Source organism: Armigeres subalbatus, chromosome 1 (genome assembly GCF_024139115.2).
Source record: "Armigeres subalbatus isolate Guangzhou_Male chromosome 1, GZ_Asu_2, whole genome shotgun sequence".
Taxonomy (NCBI): domain Eukaryota; kingdom Metazoa; phylum Arthropoda; class Insecta; order Diptera; family Culicidae; genus Armigeres; species Armigeres subalbatus.
In genome coordinates this window covers 108,092,594-108,100,668 of record NC_085139.1, presented here as the reverse complement: position 1 = coordinate 108,100,668, position 8,075 = coordinate 108,092,594, and the positions used below count along the sequence as shown (strand labels likewise).

Sequence of the window (8,075 nt, the reverse complement as noted above, 5' to 3'; positions counted from 1 at the left end):
TAGATTGACAGATGTGGTACTCACGGTCCATTCTCAACCATTGCTCCTCACGCCAACTGTGGTTTGAAGGGTTTGAATGAAAAATACACATAAACAAATGCTTGCTCACTATAAAAAATATGACATAAAGAGGGCACTAGTGTATATTTTCAAGAAATGTACATTTAGGGTAGGAGATCAGCAAAACGTCAATCTTCGTGATTTACACGAGGATTGACCTCCGTTATGCAATCCATATAAATATTCTCGACCGAAGAAAGAAAGCCTTCTATTTCGTTGCAACCTCAGAAGAAATTGTAGTGCGCGACGTGAATTCATTAAAGTGTAATATTTGAGGTTAGCAAGTGGTGTGCTTTTGACAGCTATAAAACCTTATTTTTCTAATTTTGTTCGTCTTACTTAACATTTCAGTGATTTATTCTTATTAAATATAGTACGGTCAAAGTGCTAGTTATTATTAATTGCTTTTTAAAGAAGTTTATTCATAAAAAAGGTAATTATCTTAGATGGTATTAAGTTGCATGACGTCATTGTAGAGAGCCATGTGGCAGGTCCACACAAGGGCCTTTTTTTATCTTCCGTGTCAACTGGACAGGTTTAGTTGTCCCCGCTGACGACACAAGTGACATCCACGGGAAGTGAAGACCGCGCACATAGAAAATTTCTACTGCAAGAGGTTGCTCAACGAATTCCCACGGTCCAGTCAGGCAAAAGTGACAATAATTCCGGACACCTAAAGGACAATTTCGGCGCGAGTGAAGATCGATTGTGTGCCGCGCCATTGTTTAGCCGTTTGTCCAGATCAACTATTAAAGCTATTGTCCGGAAAGCCATACAACCGAGCCGCCATTGCTTGGAAGGCCGTTGTGGAAGAAAATGTAGCCGCCATTTGTTATCCCGTGGAAAAGATATCACTGTGAAAGTTCCGGCCACTGAATCGCCTTGCCCACCGTACCACCTGGCCACCGCATCGCCGTGCCCACCGTACCACCTGGCCACCGAATCGCCGTGCCCACCGTACCACCTGGCCACCGAATCGCCGTGCCCACCGTGCCACCTGGCCACAGCATCGTATTGCCCACCGTGCCACCTGGCCTCAGCATCGTCTTGACCACCGTGCCACCCGGCCATAGCATCGAATTGCCCACCGTGCCACCTGGCCACAGCATCGTATTGCCCACCGTGCCACCTGGCCTCAGCATCGTCATGACCACCGCGCCACCCGGCCATAGCATCGAATTGCCCACCGTGCCACCTGGCCACAGCATCGTATTGCCCACCGTGCCACCCGGCAACACCATCGTATTGCCCACCGTGCCATCCGGCCACCATAGCGCCTGTCATCAGCCCTAAGAGTCGTCTGCCGGCAAAATCAGCTTTACACGACCAACCAGCCGTCCACAGGCCCCGGCAGCGTCGTGTCCCATACACCTCGGGCAGAGACCTTCAGACGTGCACCCCAAACCTTCTACGGATCCGTATCATAGGCTGGCCAATGCCTACAACCGCAAGTACCCTTTTTTGATATGACGTCATGTACATACCCCTAAATTACAAAATTAGCCCAAAGGGCGAATAAAAGCAAAAGCATGTTAATTTAATAATCAGGCGTAAGCGATTCTTTTTCTAAAGCGCATCCCTGGATTAATAAGGTTCCACTTGCTCTTACGTTGTTTTCCGCTTTTTCCGTGCTCAGAACAGAGTTTTCAAGCCTTTGGTTGAACAAAGAGTACGCTTTCCAATGGTTTTTGAGTCACTATAGCATAAAACCCTAGAATTTACTTTCTTCCGTACACGTGTCAACCCAGTGGGCACGTGTTTCGTTTCAATAACATTCCCTCACGTAGGTGAGTACCAGTGAGAGGTTGGTTCGAGAGTAGACAAAGGTAAGTTGGAGTAACGACCTTGAGAATTCCCATATCCCATACGAGTCACAAGTTTCAACATATTCACATATGAATTTTCAGAACATTGTAAAAAAAAACACCCATGGTATCAAAATAAAGACGTTTGGTTCCACGGTTCAACGATGTTTTAAAGAACTAGTTCACAATACGATTTTGTATCATATTATTTTTACTCACTAATGTAGCAGTTCAATTGACCTTTCCCGTCAAAAAATGTATCTTGTTTTATTGTCTAAGTCGATTCTTCGGCTTATTTAAGGTCAACTTTCCCAAAGAACCCACATTTTTTGAAGCCTCTAACTATTTTTAAAATCGAAAACAAAAACCTAAAAAGTGCTGCACGTGTGAACCGGCCTGAAAAATTCACCCGATGTTCGTTCGAGATCGGGTCAACCTTAAAAAAAACCGCACTTTTTCGATTTTTGTTTTAAATTTTACACGCAAAAAAAGCGTTCCTGAATTCGTGATCCAGCAAAACAAAACCGTGATTTAATCCATGGATTCGGGAACATCAGTCACGTTTTCCAGAACGTTTCAGAAAACGTGACTGTTATTCCCGAATCCGTGGCTGTGTTCCTGAAAAAAAAACACCGTGAACTTGTTCGTTCACGAATTCATGAACACCTTTTTGCGTGTAAAAATACTTATAGGCCTATAAAAAAAAGGGTTCTTTGGAAAATTTAACCTTAAATAAGTCAAAGAATCGCTTGAGCGAATAATATTTTTTGACGGGAAAGGTCAATAGCTACTTTATTTTACCGGAGTCGGTAAAGTTTTACTGAGTTTTTGGACTGCGGATTGCCCAGTAATTTTAGTAGTAATATTTTACATTACCGAGTTGTCAGCATAAGCGAGAAATGTCAAACAAGCATTAAAGTCGGTAATAAAGATAGTTGTTTATGTGAACATAACTGAGTTAGTCAGTAAATGAGGATTTACCTATGTTTTGGAAAATATTTTACTGATTGGACAGTAGTATATCTAATCAATGCGCTTTCGCATGAATAATAAGCATAATAAGTACTATGAAAAAAAAATCAGGGGTTTTGTGATACATTCTGCTAGATTTTGTAAATGGAAATCGATTTTATAATCTTGATCCAAAGTTATACATGGTGTAACGAAAATATGGCCGAGTTGGATGTTTCTTCAGATTCTGATTATCACTTTTCTGGTCGGAATCATCCGCCAATTTTTTGCAAGGTTGATTTCATCCCACAAAAAAAAACGAATTGACACATATTGAAGGCGGCGCGGCTTCTCCGTGAAAACGGCAAATACCTCACCCCGCAATCGTTCGATATGAGACGGCCACGGCATTACTTCAACAATGAGGAAACGGGTTATTTCACGACGCAGATACGGGCTCCACCCAGTCCCAATTGATCCGCAATGTTGTCCGATGTGGTTACTTCATCAACTTCATCAACATTTTACCGTTGATAGTAATCGGTGGCTGCATCAATTAGAAGTTCTCCGGGTTCTTGACGACGAAGGTTCCATTCCCGCTGACGTTGCGCGTCAAGCCGATGCTGCAGCGGGGTATCGAATTGTCCTCGTGTTCGGCCTGAGAAGCATCTACATACATAGGGCCCATTCACAAATTACATAACGCTTTTGGGGGTGGGAGGGTGTCTGTCCGAGCGTTACGGCCCATACAAATTTTAGAACCATTCCATACAAAAAACGTTACGAGGGGGTGGGTGGGGGTTAAAAATGGTCAATTTTAGCGTTATGTAATTTGTGAATGAACCCATACTGGTTCTGAGAGAAAACAATGCCGCTGATCAGACGCAAACCATGCAAGACCAAATGTCCGGAGCAGCGGTGGTCATGCCGCAGGATCCCAAAGCCGCCTCAAAGCAAAGTGGGAAGCGCTCGAAGTACCAGCATGCTCTGACGAACATTGTAACAGAGATGCTGATGGCGGCCAGTGGCGTATCTCCGTCGGATGCTGTCTACCACAGCCGAGAGGAGGCTGCTCTTAAAAACTAGAATCGAGACTAAATATGGCAATTAGTTGTTGTTTTTGATTTGTTGGTGATTATTTTGCATAAATTGCAATTGCAAACTTGAGACTTTAGAGACTTGTGTCCGACAAAATAATTTCCAAAATGGTAAATAACCAAGTGAACAACAGCAAAGGGCTCTACAATTGCGTTCAGTATTTTCAAATAACTAGGTTGTCGGTAAGTTTTCATTTTTCACCGGTTGATATGTGCTGACTTTTTGTGCAGTTCAGCAATTTACGAATTTAATGATTTGTTCAGTAAAAATAAGTAAACGTCAGAGCGATAAACATAGTTTTTTACCGAAACTCGGGAATTTATTACTGACAATCATTGGAGGTCTACTAAAAAACTTGTATTTCAGTAAAAAAGAAATTTTACAGTTGAAACTCAGCAAACAAAATACCGAACATTGAAATGCTGATTAAGTGTGTGTAAGCAATTAACTTTGAATGAACGGATAATGTAATGTTATAGAAACCAAGTGATGATTTCTTGTATCCTGAGTAACCAGTTTCGTAGAAAATTCGAGGATTATGACTTCACAACGTAGTAGGACTACCTGATCATTTGGTCTCCGAACGGTCATTCCGGAATAGGTTGCCGTGGGCCCTATAGTGGCCACAAACTCATTTAGTAAAAAACCCTGGAAATATGGGAATAAAAATTCTTGGAGTTGTTTCGGAAACATGTTTTTCAAATAGTTGAGACCATTGGATGAATATCAACTCTGGAATGATCATTCTAAAATAAGTTCTTATGGGGCCTAAAGTGGCCATAAACACATTTAGAAGAAACTCTGTTAATATGGACAGCACAATTCTTGAAATTGTTTCGGAAACATGTTTGACAAGTAGTTGGGATATCAACCGTAACGGTCATCTTGAAACAGGTTCCCGTGGAGGCCACAAACTCATTTAGAAGAAACTCTGGCAATATGGGTATCCAAACTTTGGAATTGTTTCGGAAACATGTTTGACAAGTAGTTGGGACCGATGCTGGGTAATTAGGCTGAATGGCCTTTAGGCCGAATGGTCATTAGGCCGAATGACAAAAGAGGAGTGAGTAGTGAGAAGTGAGAGGTGAAAAGTAAAAAGTGGAAAAGGAAAATGGAAAAGATAGAAATAGGAAGTGAGAAGTGAAGAGTGAAAAATGAATAGTGAGATGTGAGATGTAGGAGGTGAGAAGTGAGAAGTGGGAAGTGAGAAGTTAAAAGAGAGAAAAAAGAAGAAGCTGGAAGGAAAAGAGAAAAAAGGAAGAAGAAAGAAGGGAGTGGGAGCAATCTGAAAAATGCAGCAAATAAGAAAGTGTGGATCTATTGCATCCACAGCTTCTCATTTACCACATTGTTCAGAATGCTCAGAACAGTGGGTGTGGTTGACCTCCACAAACGTCAAATATGAAACTATCCACAGGAAAGTTGGCCATTACTGCTCGCGGAAAACTGGATAAATATCAATATGATGTGCCTTGATGGGCCTTCAATCAATTCGTAAATCAGCAAATGTGCTGTAAAATAGTCGGGCAAGTAGACTTCACCTCTTCTAGGGGAAGAGGTGGTAAAATGAACAGTTGGCTAAATTTCGATTAGAAAACTAATTAGGCGTATGTTAACCATGAACATGTTTTTCTCTAAATAAAATAAGGTACCTGCACTAATATTTTAGTTTTGAGACCAAACGAATAGCTATTACTATGTGTGAAACTCGATTATGCATATGCACAACATGTGATAGATTTGGTTCGGAAAAGGTTTTGGAGGGTATACGCCCCTTCGGTGCTCTTTGATTCCACGACCCCAGTACGCCAAACAGGTGCTTTCTCTACTAAGCTACGAAGGACCTCTGTCGTCCTCCGCAGCCTAGCGGGTACTGATGAAACCAAATTCCCAGCACCGGGCCACCAGCCAAACTCTCGCAATACATTTTCAGAACTAACCCTCTCACATGTATTTTTGTACACATGCCAACCAAGTAGGATGAGTATTTAGTATTTTCCGGCTCCTACACTTGCTTCATCAGCAACGGCGCTCAATGAAGTAGGGTTGTGTGAGGTTGTGCCAGTTGGTCGTCAAATCCCGACCTGTCTAGCACCTGTTTAGTGTACTGGGGTCGTGGGATCAAAGCCCACCGAAGGGGCGGTTACCTTCCAATACCTTTTCCGAACTAAATCTATCACATGTTGTGCATATGCATAATCGAGTTTCAGACATAGTAATTAATTTCCTCTCCAGGTGGCTTAATACCCGGCATAAAGGCAATTAACTTTGAATGCACTGAGCTATTACTATCCAAAATATCAAACGAGGCCGTAAAAATAGGGTCTGATGTAATTTTCAACCATTTTTCCGTAAGCTTTAATTCTTAATAAATTCATCATAACATTGGTTCAAACTACAGCGGCAAATAGGACAACCTTCACAAAGATGTTGCAGGGGTAAATAGTAAAATTTTTGGTTTGCATCGTTATAGGAAGAGTTATTTATCACATGGCATGTATGCAGGTAAAATGAACACTTGTATCAAACTTATACAATTTTTTTATAAAAGTTGTGTAATTGTGAAGCGGAAGTTTAAGAAACAAACCATATCGAATAACCAAGATAAAACTTTGAATATCTAAATTTAATTTCAAAATAACTAAAATTTAAAAAAATTGTTATCTTCATTTTATTATTTTGATAATTCAGAGCTTTTCAAAACATATACCAAAAGTCCTTCACCCAACCAGCGGTTGATAGATTTTCTAACAATTCTGTATAAGAATCTATTAAAACCTGTATAAGAACTGGGCATATATGAAATTGCTAGATTCTTATACAAGTATTGTAAAGCGGTTAGTTATTTTTTGAAGAAATTTCTCTTCGAATCAACTACTAGAACACCTTTTGTTCGACAAAATTCCATTGAAAATGATAAAAAATCATCATTGGTCACTAAAAAAATGCGTTTGAGCCTATTATTGCGGTAGTGCTATAGTCCTATTGTTGTGGACTGATATAGGACTGACCTTCAAAAAAATATCGCAACGATAGGCAACTGCGGCTTATTATTGCGGTAGTTTGATTTAATTGTGGTTGAAAACCAAACAACATAAGTTTAGTACAATTGATGTAATATTTAGGAAACTAGAGTTAAAGAGCATCCTATTCAATTACTGCAATGTGTAAAAAGATAAACAGTTCTTTTTTTTGAAGAAATTTCTAAATCAATTTTGTTTTGACGCGGTACTTAACAGAATATCAAATCTAGAAAATTTAGGTTCCACGGAAATCTGCTTCGTTCTTACGGGAAACCATTTGGTTGCCCTACTATTCCTATTCCCTACAAATCCTTGATTTTTTTTTAATTTCTGTTGCCAGGACCCTCAGTTATCCTTGTGAGCACAAGCGTAGGATTAAAAAATCATAGATTCCAAGTTCGATTTTCGATAATGTAAGATTTACAGTTCGATGTTTTGCAATTCGGTCTCGAAGAACCGAACCCCTTTCGCTGAAAAACACAATAATAAAAGAAGAAGAGTGTGATATGTAGTACACATGGAAATGACATAAATACTGCTAAAAATATAGAGCTCGTTCTCTTTTGAACGTCTACTGCCTAAGTAACAACACGGTTCATTTTATCTCAGAAAAGAAAACTTATAGTGGCGACGAGGATAAACTAAAGTAGTGAATTTACAATGTTATGAAAACTCATATGTGAATATGTACGTTATGTGGAAGATATTGATTTGGAAAATGTATTGGAGATGGAGGTAACCACTTTCCCTTCGATGGGACTCGAACCCATGACCCTACAGTACGCCAGACTGGTGCTTTAACCAACTAAGCTACGAAGGACCTCCGTTGGCCTTCGCAACCTAGCGGCTACTGAACGAGCTCGAGATTCCCAACATGGACGCATAGTCAAATCACTCGCAATCCATTTCTCAAGCCATCACTTCCACATGTGTATAGTACACGTCCACATTAGAGGAGCGTGAGTATTTAGAATATCTGGCGGCTGTACACATTCTTCATCAGCAACTGTACTGATCAAGTGAGGTTGTGTAAACTATTTGCCAGTCCTTTGAACTTTGATTGAACTAAAGTAGTGAAGTTTGACAACGCGTACAAGATAATTTAAAAAGATGTTTTAAAAGTAGTTACTGGAATCCG

The 8,075-nt window shown here is 40.3% G+C and overlaps 1 non-coding gene and 1 pseudogene across 1 annotated transcript; one reads left to right on the top strand and one right to left on the bottom strand.

The window, feature by feature from the left end:
* Positions 1 to 3,048: 3,048 nt before the first annotated feature.
* Positions 3,049 to 3,902, top strand: LOC134206410 (ER membrane protein complex subunit 3-like; annotated as a pseudogene).
* A 3,779-nt stretch (positions 3,903 to 7,681) lies between these two features.
* Positions 7,682 to 7,757, bottom strand: Trnaa-ggc (transfer RNA alanine (anticodon GGC)). Its single transcript has one exon. It is a non-coding gene; the product is annotated as a tRNA-Ala (tRNA).
* Between the last annotated feature and the right edge of the window lie 318 nt (positions 7,758 to 8,075).